At 26.6% G+C, this 12,599-nt stretch overlaps 1 long non-coding RNA gene across 2 annotated transcripts in view; it reads right to left on the reverse strand.

The window, feature by feature from the left end:
- LOC107437847 (uncharacterized) overlaps positions 1-12,599 on the reverse strand; it is a 339,730-nt gene that overhangs the window by 187,444 nt on the left and 139,687 nt on the right. The window lies entirely within an intron of this gene.

Genomic DNA, 12,599 nt, shown 5'->3' on the forward strand with positions numbered 1-12,599 from the left:
TGCATTGTATTATTTTTACCAATAACCATGTGAGCCATTTGCCACCTCTCATAGTTTACATTATTACAAAAGTTATTCAATTAAATCTAATTAATTTTTCAAAATTTATAGTTAACATTTCACTAAATTTTAGGCTCACATCATAGTGTTAACTGATCATTCATACATTGTATTATTTTTTACCAATAACCATGTGAGCCATTTGCCACCTCTCATAATTTACGTAATTGCAAAAGTTATTTAATTAAATCTAATCACTTTTTCAAAATTAGTTTAGTTATTCATTAACAAACTAAATCTATAACGCTATAAATTTCCCCCCAAAATTCACAAATAAGTACCTTGAGAGCAACTAACACATAAGCTTAGGTTCATTGTTTCCGTTTCACTATATTTTATACACATTTATCGTTGAGTTAAAAAGGGGAAACACGTTTTTTCCTTATAAAGGTATTGAAGTATATCTTACAGAACACTTTTTTATACCATTCTTTTAGGGGTGGAGGAGAATAGAACAATTCTATTCGTGCCGAAAGAGTTGACAACCCTTTTACCGCAAGAGGGAGTTGGTGTAAAACAGCTGCGGTGAAAAAGGGGTGAAGACATTTTTTTAGACTCGATTTGCATACTTTCAAATACATAACCATCATTTTATTCTGGGGCCAAAGGGGTTACTGCAAGGTTGTATTGTTAGTCGATTTTGTTTCAAAGTTTATAAAAAGTAACACCTGTTCGACAAGGGTTACTTTAAAGGTGGTACTTGAATTGTTGAGTGTTGACGAAGAAAAGCACAACATTTTCAAGTGATAAAGGCACCGTATCAACATATATTATTATACGTATTTGCTCGATATTTTGGTCTAATTAAGACTAAATGAGTTAAAAATGAAGAAACGAATGAAGTAAATTTATCACGCCTATTTAAACTGTACCAAAAAAGATTCAATCGAATAAAATTACTATTATTTTAAAAATTAGAACTTGTAAGCTGTGTTTTGAATAAGTAGTTACTTGGCTTATTTTGTTTTTATTGTTTTAATTAAGCAATGAATAAATGAAAAAAATGACATGAATATTTTATGTACATTTTATTTGCACCGAAAGAAAAATAAAGTTATTATTTATTTTAAAAAAATTGGAAGCTTGTTTTAATTAGTACTGAAAATTTAAGACAATGGTTTAATATTTATTATTAAATCATTTTTCGATAAAAAATACTTTTCAAGAAGATGAAGCTATGCAACTTGTTTTTACTAATATAATATATAATTGTTCCTGAAGTTTTATAACTGCTGCTTAGTTATGTTTTTCAAAATCCTCATACATTTCCAAGACTGAAATTAATATAATTCAACATAATTTAAAAGTTCCACTTTCTTTTAGAATAAATAAAATATGTATTACTTTTACACAAACCTCAAACATTTGTGAATCATTGTTTATATAAAAATATTGTAGATACAAAATACTGTTCACTTAATTTCCTGAATATCTGCAAAAGGTGGGTGGTATTAAACAGTTTAAATCTGCTGTTAATTTGAAATCATTAAATCATCACCCATCAAAAAATCATTAATATGCAACGATAACTTCAACAAGGGCAGTTAAAAACCAAACAAAGATGTTATCTAAAAAGGCGAATAAAAAAGATAAATAAGAAAAATACTAAATAATAAGTTAGAATGCTTAATGAATTGTACAATTTTTTATGAACACTTTATACGAATGAAAAATTTCTGTTCTGTTGTATTCATAAATATTACGAACACCTATCCTTAACAGATATTCATAAAAATAAGTACTGTTTTCAGGTGATATGCAACTATTTACAAAATGTTTTATTACATGAATGAAAAAAAACTGAATCATAATATTTTAGAACTATACACAAAGTTAAGCAATGACAAGAATCTTATGCGCATAATAAAGCTTGAATAATTAGTTGCGAGTCATCTAAATATAGTCCATTTCATTTCATGAATATCTGTAAAAGACGGTGATATTAAGCAGTATAAAGCCATTAATCGTAAATGCAACCTCACGATTAGAGTCCTAATTTTCACCCAAGAGTCTTTATCATCGCAGAACTTTGGTCCTTTATTGTGGACAGTTGTAATTCAACAACTGTCCATCTTGCGCGTCCTGCAAACTTCATAGACATTTCTCCCAGCTTGCTTTAATGATAGTCTTTCTAGTATAAAGGGCACGAATCAGCGTGTTAAATGCAGGTGTTGTAATTGCCGCTAATTACCTTTAAGGTAGATCACGAACAGCTTGGAATGTCAACCGACAGCAATGGTAAACAAAATGAAGTTAGAACTGGCGAACTTGTGAACTCTGGCAATTTGAATAAGTTAGAGGTTAAGTTTCTGAATTTTAAGTAAGGTTGACTTTGGTACATGACAATATTTTGGTGGTTTAGTTTTATGACTTGATTAGTTAAATACTTGTTATACAGGTCTCGCGCAAATGAATGGATGATTTTAAATAGCTGTATTTTTTAAATTATTACACTTTTTGTAATGCATATTATAATGCATATATATAATACACTTATTATAATGATGCACACGAGGGGAAACATTTCTAGTAAAACTACCGCACTGTATAGTAATAAAATTTCTGGGGAAAAAATACCATATTTCTGGTTAATATTAACAAAATCTACGGTATTTAAACCATTTCTTTGGTTGTTTTTCTGCATATATGATGAAGATTTACGGAAAATTCTTGATTTATCAATTATATTTTTATACCGCGCGTTAAGTAAAAAATACGAAACTGAAAAGTGAATTTAACCGAATAAGTTAAAAAAATTAATATTAAATAAATTAATTAACCGAAAACCTCTAAGGTGTCATGGTAAAATTGCCAAATTTTATTACATAAAACCACATTTTATTATTTATTATTATTATTAATTTATTATTAATATTAATTTATTATACATATTTTATTATTAATTTTACAAAAATCATTACCAAACCAGTTTAGAAAATTTACTGAGCTCTTTGGTGCTCCCATAGAGCCAGAAACACATTAAATTTTACCACATTCCGGTAGTTTTGACCATTTTTTCCCGTGAAATTCATATTTTTGTTAAAGTTGTATTTATAAACTCTTTGTATTGTAACATTTTACAGTTAAAATCATTATAAATATTCATTTAAAATAATTATTTAATAATGTAAAACTATAAAAAGAAAATTTGGCATTTAAAGTAAAATTTTGTTTTGTAGGCAAAGTTGATTATGGACCTTGATTCATGGCGGTCCTTCAGCTCATCTAGCTTCAAATCGATTGGTACCAATTTATTTGGAAAGTAAAAGCGGCTTGTGCTGAACATATGAATGTTCTATTACTGCTTGAACCATCACACCGTTATCACGAACCATCACCCTCGTGAACCAAATGACTAAAATGGGCTTTTGCGGGAATGCTTTACTTTTATACCTTAAATTACTTAAACTAAACATAATATGTCATACAAAATATTTTATTGATCTAAATATAAATTTTTGCTGTTTGTTTTCAAATTTGTTGGCATATAAAGCATTACTGTAATCAATGCTCACGAATACTTTGAAGAACAATACTGTATCTTATATGTTACTATCTTTACCATAATTTAAAAATAATTTGCTGCATAGTAAAATTTATGAATTTTTTTCTTTTCTTAAAATTAGAAAGGCAAAACTAGGAGTTTCATTAAAATATTGAAACTTATTTTCATTTAGCATTATATATGGTTTCAATCCGAATCGCTGTGAAAGTTAATATTAAAATAATTTGATTGCTTGGTACTACATGAATAAATTCGGACAGAAACATGTAACAATCAATAGCTTTCCACAGTATTACGGTTCAAAATACCAGTATTGTTGGTTTACATTTAACCAATTATTTTGAGTTTGTAAATTATTCCTATTTTCTTCTTGCACTGTAAAAATTACGGAAGAAATTACGGTAAAAGGAACGTGAACACACTGGTGCCGGTACTTTTTATCATAAAATTCGTTATACATGTTAATAAACCAAAAATTTCATATACTGTAATTTTCGCAGTAATAATTACAGTAAAATCGCTGAATCACCCTAATTAAAATACTACTGTAAAAAATTCGGTATAATATTTTACAATAAAATGGATTTTACAGATTATACACGAAAAGTGCCGGCACTTTATACCGTAATTCGATCCGGAATTTTTTATAGTGTAAAAGGAGTAATTTTCAAATCAATTTTCGCAGTTCAACACTAATTCTAAGGTAAAGAAACGGTTTTAGAAGCGTTTACTTTTGTGTTATTAAACTTATTTATGCATAAATGTTACTAAAATCCGAACTTTAACCATCTTTAAAATTTGACAAAATAGATGGCGATGCATGCAATTGAATAATTAGTGAAAGGAAAAGTTTCAGAACAACCCTTTAAACACTTTCAACCCTTTAACTCATTAAAGGACATTCACAAATCGTCTTCATGGAGTTAAAGCCATCAGTTTATGCGTATGAATATTCATGACTTTATAGGTCAGCACGCACAATCTTCATTAAGATATTACATAGGAGAGAGAATATACATATTTGACAAACAATTTCTCCTGATTTTAGGTCTTTCATTTATGAACAATGTTCTCAGTTATGGAAGATAATGGTCATTCGTCATTATACTTTATAATCAGGATAATTTATTTTGCAGCAATATCATTATAAACCTTTCGTAAACGTTTTAATGAAATTGGGAAAACTTGAGTGCAATTATTAACTCTAACACTATAACATAAATGTGATTGGTTATACAATCTGAGAATTCATATTCATTTTTTTATCCGAGGACTAATTATTTTAATTAATTAGGTTTTTTTAGTGGGAAAATGTTAAGATTTCTTTCTAATTATCTACTCTCGATGAAGGAAACAGTGTTATGTCTAATATTTGTGCAAATTGTTTCGTAAAACACTAAATCAAGTGCATCATAGTACTTTTAATTAGTTCTAACACTATAACATGAATGGGATTGGTTATACAATATGAGAATTCATATTCATTTTTTTATCCGATGACTAACTATTTAAATTAATTAGATTTTTTTAGTGGGGAAATGCTAATATTTTTTTAATTATCTACTCTTAAAGAAGGAAACAGTATTATGTCTAATATTTGTGCAAATTGTTTCGTAAAACACTAAATCAAGTGCTTCATAGTACTTTTAATTAGTTCTAACACTATAACATGAATGTGATTGGTTATACAGTATGAGAATTCATATTCATTTTTTTATCCGATGACTAATTATTTTAATTAATTCGATTTTTTTCGTGGGGAAATTTTAAGATTTTTTTTTAATTATCTACTCTTAAAGAAGGAAACAGTGTTATGTCTAATATTTGTGCAAATTGCTTCGTAAAACACTAAGTCAAGTGCTTCATAGTACTTTTAATTAGTTCTAACACTATAACATGAATGTGATTGGTTATACAATATGAGAATTCATATTCATTTTTTTATCCGTTGACTAATTATTTTAATTAATTAGATTTTTTTAGTGGGAAAATGTTAAGATTTCTTTCTAATTATCTACTCTCAATGAAGGAAACAGTGTTATGTCTAATATTTGTGCAAATTGCTTCGTAAAACACTAAGTCAAGTGCTTCATAGTACTTTTAATTAGTTCTAACACTATAACATGAATGTGATTGGTTATACAATATGAGAATTCATATTCATTTTTTTTTCCGTTGACTAATTATTTTAATTAATTAGATTTTTTTAGTGGGGAAATGTTAAGATTTTTTTTGATTATCTACTCTTAAAGAAGGAAACAGTGTTATGTCTAATATTTGTGCAAATTGTTTCGTAAAACACTAAATCAAGTGCTTCATAGTACTTTTTATTAGTTCTAACACTATAAAATGAAAGTGATAGGTTGAGAATTAATAAACGTTTTTTTGTCCGATTACTAATTATTTTTATTAATTAGATATTTTTCGTAGGGAAATTTTAAGAATTTTTTTTTAAATTATCTAGTCCTAAAGAAAGAAACAGTTTCATGCGTTGTACTTGTGCAATTTGTTTCGTTAAACACAAAGTCAAGTGATTCATAGTACTTTTTAATAATTATTAGAATTTAGAACAACTGGATTGTTTATAGTAAACGTTATTAAAATTTTCCTAGTACGTATTGCTGTTATTTGTAAGAACTAGAACTTCATTTTACAAAAAGAAAAGATAACTCAACGCACTTAGAGGATTATGTAAGCTAAATTAATTTGCCTCTTTTTATAAAATTCAATAAATATTTTTCTGCAATAAACTTCGAATTTACTTTAATAATTTTGGTATATATTTTTAAAGTAAGAAAACGATAAATTTATCATTAAATTTATTAAATTATATACTTATGCATTAAATAAGTAACATGATAAAAAATTCTAAATTAATTTTTTGAGGAATGAAACTAAGATAATATTTGCATCATATCTCTATAACATAAAAATTATGAAACTATGTTATGATATCATTATATGCGTAATAAAACTTTAACTAAATCTACTTTGAATTTTAAAAATACGCTAAAAATATTTTTCTCTGATAGCTAGAGAGCAATTATTATTTTGGATAATATTTTTTTTTTTAGATAACAGAGAAACTTTTTTAGAATATGGATGTTAATAATATTAATTATTACTACACTTAACTTAATAACTTAATATACTTAATAGCCTTCAAATTTTCTGTAACCTTAACATCGTGAGTAGTTGATCCTCTCTGAAATTTGATAACATGGTTTATGGATTCATTGTATCCTTTACTTGGTGCAGGATATTTGCACCATATTATGTTCTAAGTTCTCGATATCAAGGTTCAATTTTTTCTGAGAATGTATGCCTGTGGCCTTTTAAATGTAATAAGTATTATTTTCGCATAAAACAATAAAAGATGTATTTCATTGAAAAATATTTAAATTATTTTTATTGCAACAACTTACTTTGTTATCTGTTATTATTTTGATATAATTCATGTACTAATGGGAAATCTGATTAGCACTATTTTAAACTCAAACATTCATAATAAATTAAAGTATTAAAGATTACATTTATCAAATTTTTCGCATTTAAAATATATCGTTAACTAAAGCAAGTCTACCAGTATTTTTAATACGGTTTTAGCATTCTAAGAAGTATCGAGTCGAAAGCATAGAAAATTTTAATTTGAAATATATTAGTGTGTAAACACTCATATTTTTAAAAATTGTAAGGCTCTTCTACACCATATATTATCTCTTCAGAAAGCCAAAGAAAATAATTTTTAATTTTTAAACAATCATGTATTTTTATCGAATGTATATGTCGTACGCAAATAGGAAATTCCTTCTCTTTTGAAGGAATCTCCTATCTGCGTACGACGCCTTCATTTAGCTAGGTGCCTGGCTTGTTGAAAAAGTTTCCAAGATCAACTGAATATTTTTAAGCTTATTGCAATGAATCTCGATACTTTAGAATTAATGCGAAAAACTATTATCCATTGATAAGTCCCCGGTCATTTGCATTAAGACTAAACACTCTAAAGCTAGTTAATAAACGCCTAATTAGCCCTAATTAATTGTCATATATATGTAGTACGCAAAGAGGAAATCCCTTCTCTTTGAATTACTATTCTCTACATTTGGTTAGGCTCCTGGCTTATTCAAAAACTCTCTAAGATCAGCCAAAAACTTACGCTTATTGCAAAACCTAGATACTTTTAAATTAAAAAGAAAAACTATAATCCATTGATAAAATAAAGATTCAAAGGCTAATTTTAAAAAATAGGACTAATTAGCTCTAGTTACTTAACTATTTCATTATTTAATTAGCCTTGCTTAAATAACTTGATTTCAAAATTTCATTGCTAAAAGAACCGGTATAGTGCAAGGCATATTGTCATCAGCTAAGGTAGACTCAGGCTAATAAAGTAAATTTTCGTACATTTTTTTTTTCGAAAGCTTGTTATAAAAAACTTGAAAGATTATAGGGTTTCATAGAATATGTAGGAGATATCTCCAATGAATCACAAAATGACTGTAATGTTTTCAGAGATCCTGATTTGTCAATTAGCTAAAGATTTATATACTGATCTTTGCACAGTAATAATTATTCCAAAACTATAAAATTGAAACATGTTTCATAATTTAGTATTTCCATTAAAAATGGAATTACTGTTAAACATGTAATACTAATTTTAGATTAAATATAATAATTATTAAGCATTAAGAACTAAAATCAATCAAGTATTAATCAATTAAAAGAAACAAATGAATAAAAAGGGCAGTTCTATGGAAGTATTGCCTTCCATGCTCATGTACCAAAACGTAACCACATAAAAAATTACTGAAAATTCTCTAAAAGCTTTTCCATTGAGATCTGAACGAGTACAAGATACCCCTGGCATTAATGTTTCAGAACTTATACTTCCGAATTGAAAATGGCTACTATTCAGTTTAACTGTAACCATAGTCTACCCGGAATTTTTTACTCACAGAAATTTTCAAATTTCTTAAAGTGGGTTTGGGAAACTTCTTCTTTTCTTTCCAAAAAGTTGGAAGTTCATAGTTATTTAGCATGTTGAATTTTCCTTGGGTTCCCTAACCTTCCACTTGGTTCCTGTGTCCCTTAGGAATGAATGCTCACTTTGAAATATTCTTTTCGAATTTTTTTTTGCGTTTTAACTCAAATGGAATGAAAAAAACGTTCTGCTTCTGTTAGATACGACGTGAAATTTTATTGCCGGTAAAAGAGAGGTCTTGCTCTCTACTAGACTATAAAATGATGATGCCAGATTTGGGGGAAACTGAGTCTCTTTTTTTCCACCTTCTTTTATCTTAAAAAATAATGCTTCGTTTTTAAAACCGAGATACATAACAGATTAATTTTATTAATCAATTCTATTCCTTTGAGCAATACCCAGTGCAAGTTAGATTTAAAATATATATATATATATCAGTTTAAGTTTAAATGAGGCAATTTGTGGATTTTGTGTGACAAGAATGAATTCGCTACATACGTGTATATATATATATATATATATATATATATATATATATATATATATATATATATATATATATATATATATATATATATATATATATATATATATATATATATATATATATATATATATATATATATAATAACATGTAGAATCACCTTTAGCCCTCAAAACTGTTAGCACCCGCTATGGCACTGATTCCACAAGGTGCTGATAGGTAGTCTGAGGTTTCTGGTACCAAGCGCTCACTAACTGGTCCTGCAATTCCCTCACATTGCGAGGGGTAGCATGGCAGCACGAATTTAGTTTTTCAAGTAGGACCACAAATGCTCTATTGGATTAAGGTCAGGTGAATTTGGGGGCCAAGACATGACTTGAAAGTCACTGGAATGTTCCTCGACGATTCGACCCTTATTACATGGTGCATTATCGTGTTGGTAAACACCATCCCCCGCCGGCCATTGTTATAGATGGAGGGTGGTCATAATGTAATGGCTCTTCGGTGTATATATATATATATATATATATATATCATAACTATTCATATTTTTAATACCTTTCCGGTAAAGTTAAGGAAATACTGAAACTTTCATAAACTTTCAAACCATATTGAATCTTTACTTTCAAATTTTTCTAATTAAACCAATATGCTAATATTTTGAAACGGTTCTATGAATTAAAGAAATTAGATCATGTATAATTAAAATGCCAAATTTAGTATAAGTCAAATCAAATTAATGCAATTATCAGATTAACTTTCACTGTTTTTTAAAAAGTTTTATTTTGTATATTTTCGTCCAAAGTGGAAAATTTTATCAAAAAGAAGTATCAATTCAGTTTTTAAATAACTGTTAATTACCTTTAAAGAAGCCTAAAATTGTGTCTTTAGTTATAAAACCATCTTTTGTTATGAAACCATCTAAAATTAAATCTTTTTTAAGAAAATATAACTTTATTATTCTTTCAAATAATTCGTTTAGAAAACTTTTTACAGGAAAATAGAGATGTAAATTTAATCATTTCCTGTAAATGGCTAACTTTTGATCAGCCGAAACGAAACTTCATTTATGAATTTATGAATTATGAATTTTATGTCTGTTTTTAAAATTGCTGTTGACTTTCGAATAGTCCAAATCAAAAAAATTTCGAAAACACAAAAAAATAATTAAAAGAAGTATTTAATTAAACTATATTCTTGGCCAAAAATATTTATTATGATTTCACTTCTTGTTTTATTTTTATTTTCATTTATTTTTATTTATTTATTTAGTCAGTCATTTATTCAGTTATTTATTATTATTTTTTTTTTGCATAAAAATAGTATGAATATTATTTTTAGTAAGTTCCTAAAACTGAAATTTCTTTGAGTAAGGCTGAAAGGAAAAGTTTCTTTTTATTGTCTTATATTTTTTAAAGAACAAAAAATAATGTTATTTAACAAAATTACTTAATGAAACTATATATATATATATATATATATATATATATATATATATATATATATATATATATATATATATATATATATATATATATATATATATATATATATATATATATATATATATATATATATATATATATATATATATATATATATATAAATTCATATATTCTAAGTTTTCTAATAGGTATGGTTTGAAAGTAATTCTTATTCGCTCTTTAAAACTGACAATTGCCTTTTTTGAGGTCAAAATGCAATGTCTTTTTAATATCTGAATTTATTTTTATTTATTTTTATTTTTATTTATTTTCACCTTTTTTAAAAATTTATTTTTGCATTAAAATAGTATGAATTTTATTTTTAGTAAGTTCTTGAAACTGAATATTTTTTTCTCCTTTTTTTTGGTAAAGCTGAAAAGACTTTAATTGTCTTATATTTTCTAAACAACAAAAATTAATGTTTCTTAATAAAATTACTTAATAAAATTTTAATCTATTTTTAAAAAAATTAATTCATTCTAAATTGTTCAAAAAAACTATGATTTAAAAGTAATTTTTAGTCGCTTCTTGAAACTGACAATTACCTTTGGCGAGGCCAAAAGGAAAAGTCTCTTTAAATGGCTAAATTCTTCTAAAGCGTAAAAATCAAGAGGCTGTAAAAATTCTTTTTCACAGGAAATGTAAGACGGAAGGCCTGTGCAAAGGGGCCCCTTTAAAGTTTAGGGGGTGAGGGTGATATAGTTGATGATGCTTTTCACCCCTCCAAGCGTTTCGAAAACCTTTAACGATTGATCTTCAAAGATTTTTTTTTTCTTTTTTCCGAACCAGATGCTTGGACATTGGGACACTGGAATTCAATTGAAAAGTTTTGTGACAATCCTCTAAGCGTACTTCGTTAACAACTTCTTCGTTTTAACAATTCTTCCGATCGGACTTTAAAAAACTTCTTTTTTTAACTTCCTACTTGTTCTTTTTCTCATTTTATAACAAGTACTGGTCACTAAAAAATCCCTTAACAAGTTCTTCTTTGCAATACCTGTTCTTTTATTTTTCAAGAAGTTTTCATCATCGATTTTGTACATCTGAATCGGTCATCCTTTCGAAAACTTTGACGGTATTTGATGCATAACATGAAAAGTACTGATAGTCAAAGGAAAAAAAAAAGAAGTTATCAGTGCTTGTTCTTAGAATTTTTTTTTTTTGTTTTTTGTTTTTTAAACTTTGAGGAAGAACATGTTTTTCAGAAATATATATTCTCATCTCTTTACCAACTTACTCAACTTCTTTTGACTTTTTTTTTATTTTCTTGAAAGAGTTACAATCGCTAAATGTGCCGCTGTAACACTGAAAAGCGGTTGGAATCCAAGCACGAGCGAAAGTAGGCTAAGTCAACTTTGAAAGATAGCAATATATGTCTCTGACTTCGATTCTCTAAACCAGCAGTTCTCAAATGGTGTTCCGAGGAACCCTATGGTTCCGTGAGAGATTTTTTAGAACTGCATTATAAATTTTATGCAAAAAATGTTACCAAAGACAGTAACTAATTAAAATTTTATTTCCAATAATTATCTACAAATTTTATTTCACAAATAACTGCACTTTCTTCCGGATTGTAATTAATCACCAAATAATTATAGTTATATTTTCTCACAAATCATTAAAAATAAACTATAATTTGCCAGTAATTAATCTATGAAGTATTTTATTAAAATTTAGATTTCAGTTTTGTTAAACTTTTATTTTGACTAAATTATATATTAAATAATATAAGTCATAAATAATATTAGAATAAATTATATTAGTCGTAATTTAATTTTCCAAGGTTGAAAAAAATTTGGCAAAACAATTTTTTGCATGGAAATTGAAATTTATTTTATTTTTAAAATAATAACAAGAATGTCGATTTCCTTGCAATACATAAACAATTATTGATTTAATTACTAAATATTTAATCTAATATTATATTTAAATAGAATGTTCGTAAATAAATTTAAAATAAAAATTTCATTGAACAAATATTGATAAACAATTAAACGTTTCGAATTACCAATTACTCGATTCGTTTTAGTCATAATTCATTAAAACTTGCAAACCATTTCTATTTGTTTAATATCATCATCAATT

Source organism: Parasteatoda tepidariorum, chromosome 9, assembly GCF_982258835.1.
Source record: "Parasteatoda tepidariorum strain Cologne lab strain chromosome 9, Ptep-v5.0, whole genome shotgun sequence".
Taxonomy (NCBI): domain Eukaryota; kingdom Metazoa; phylum Arthropoda; class Arachnida; order Araneae; family Theridiidae; genus Parasteatoda; species Parasteatoda tepidariorum.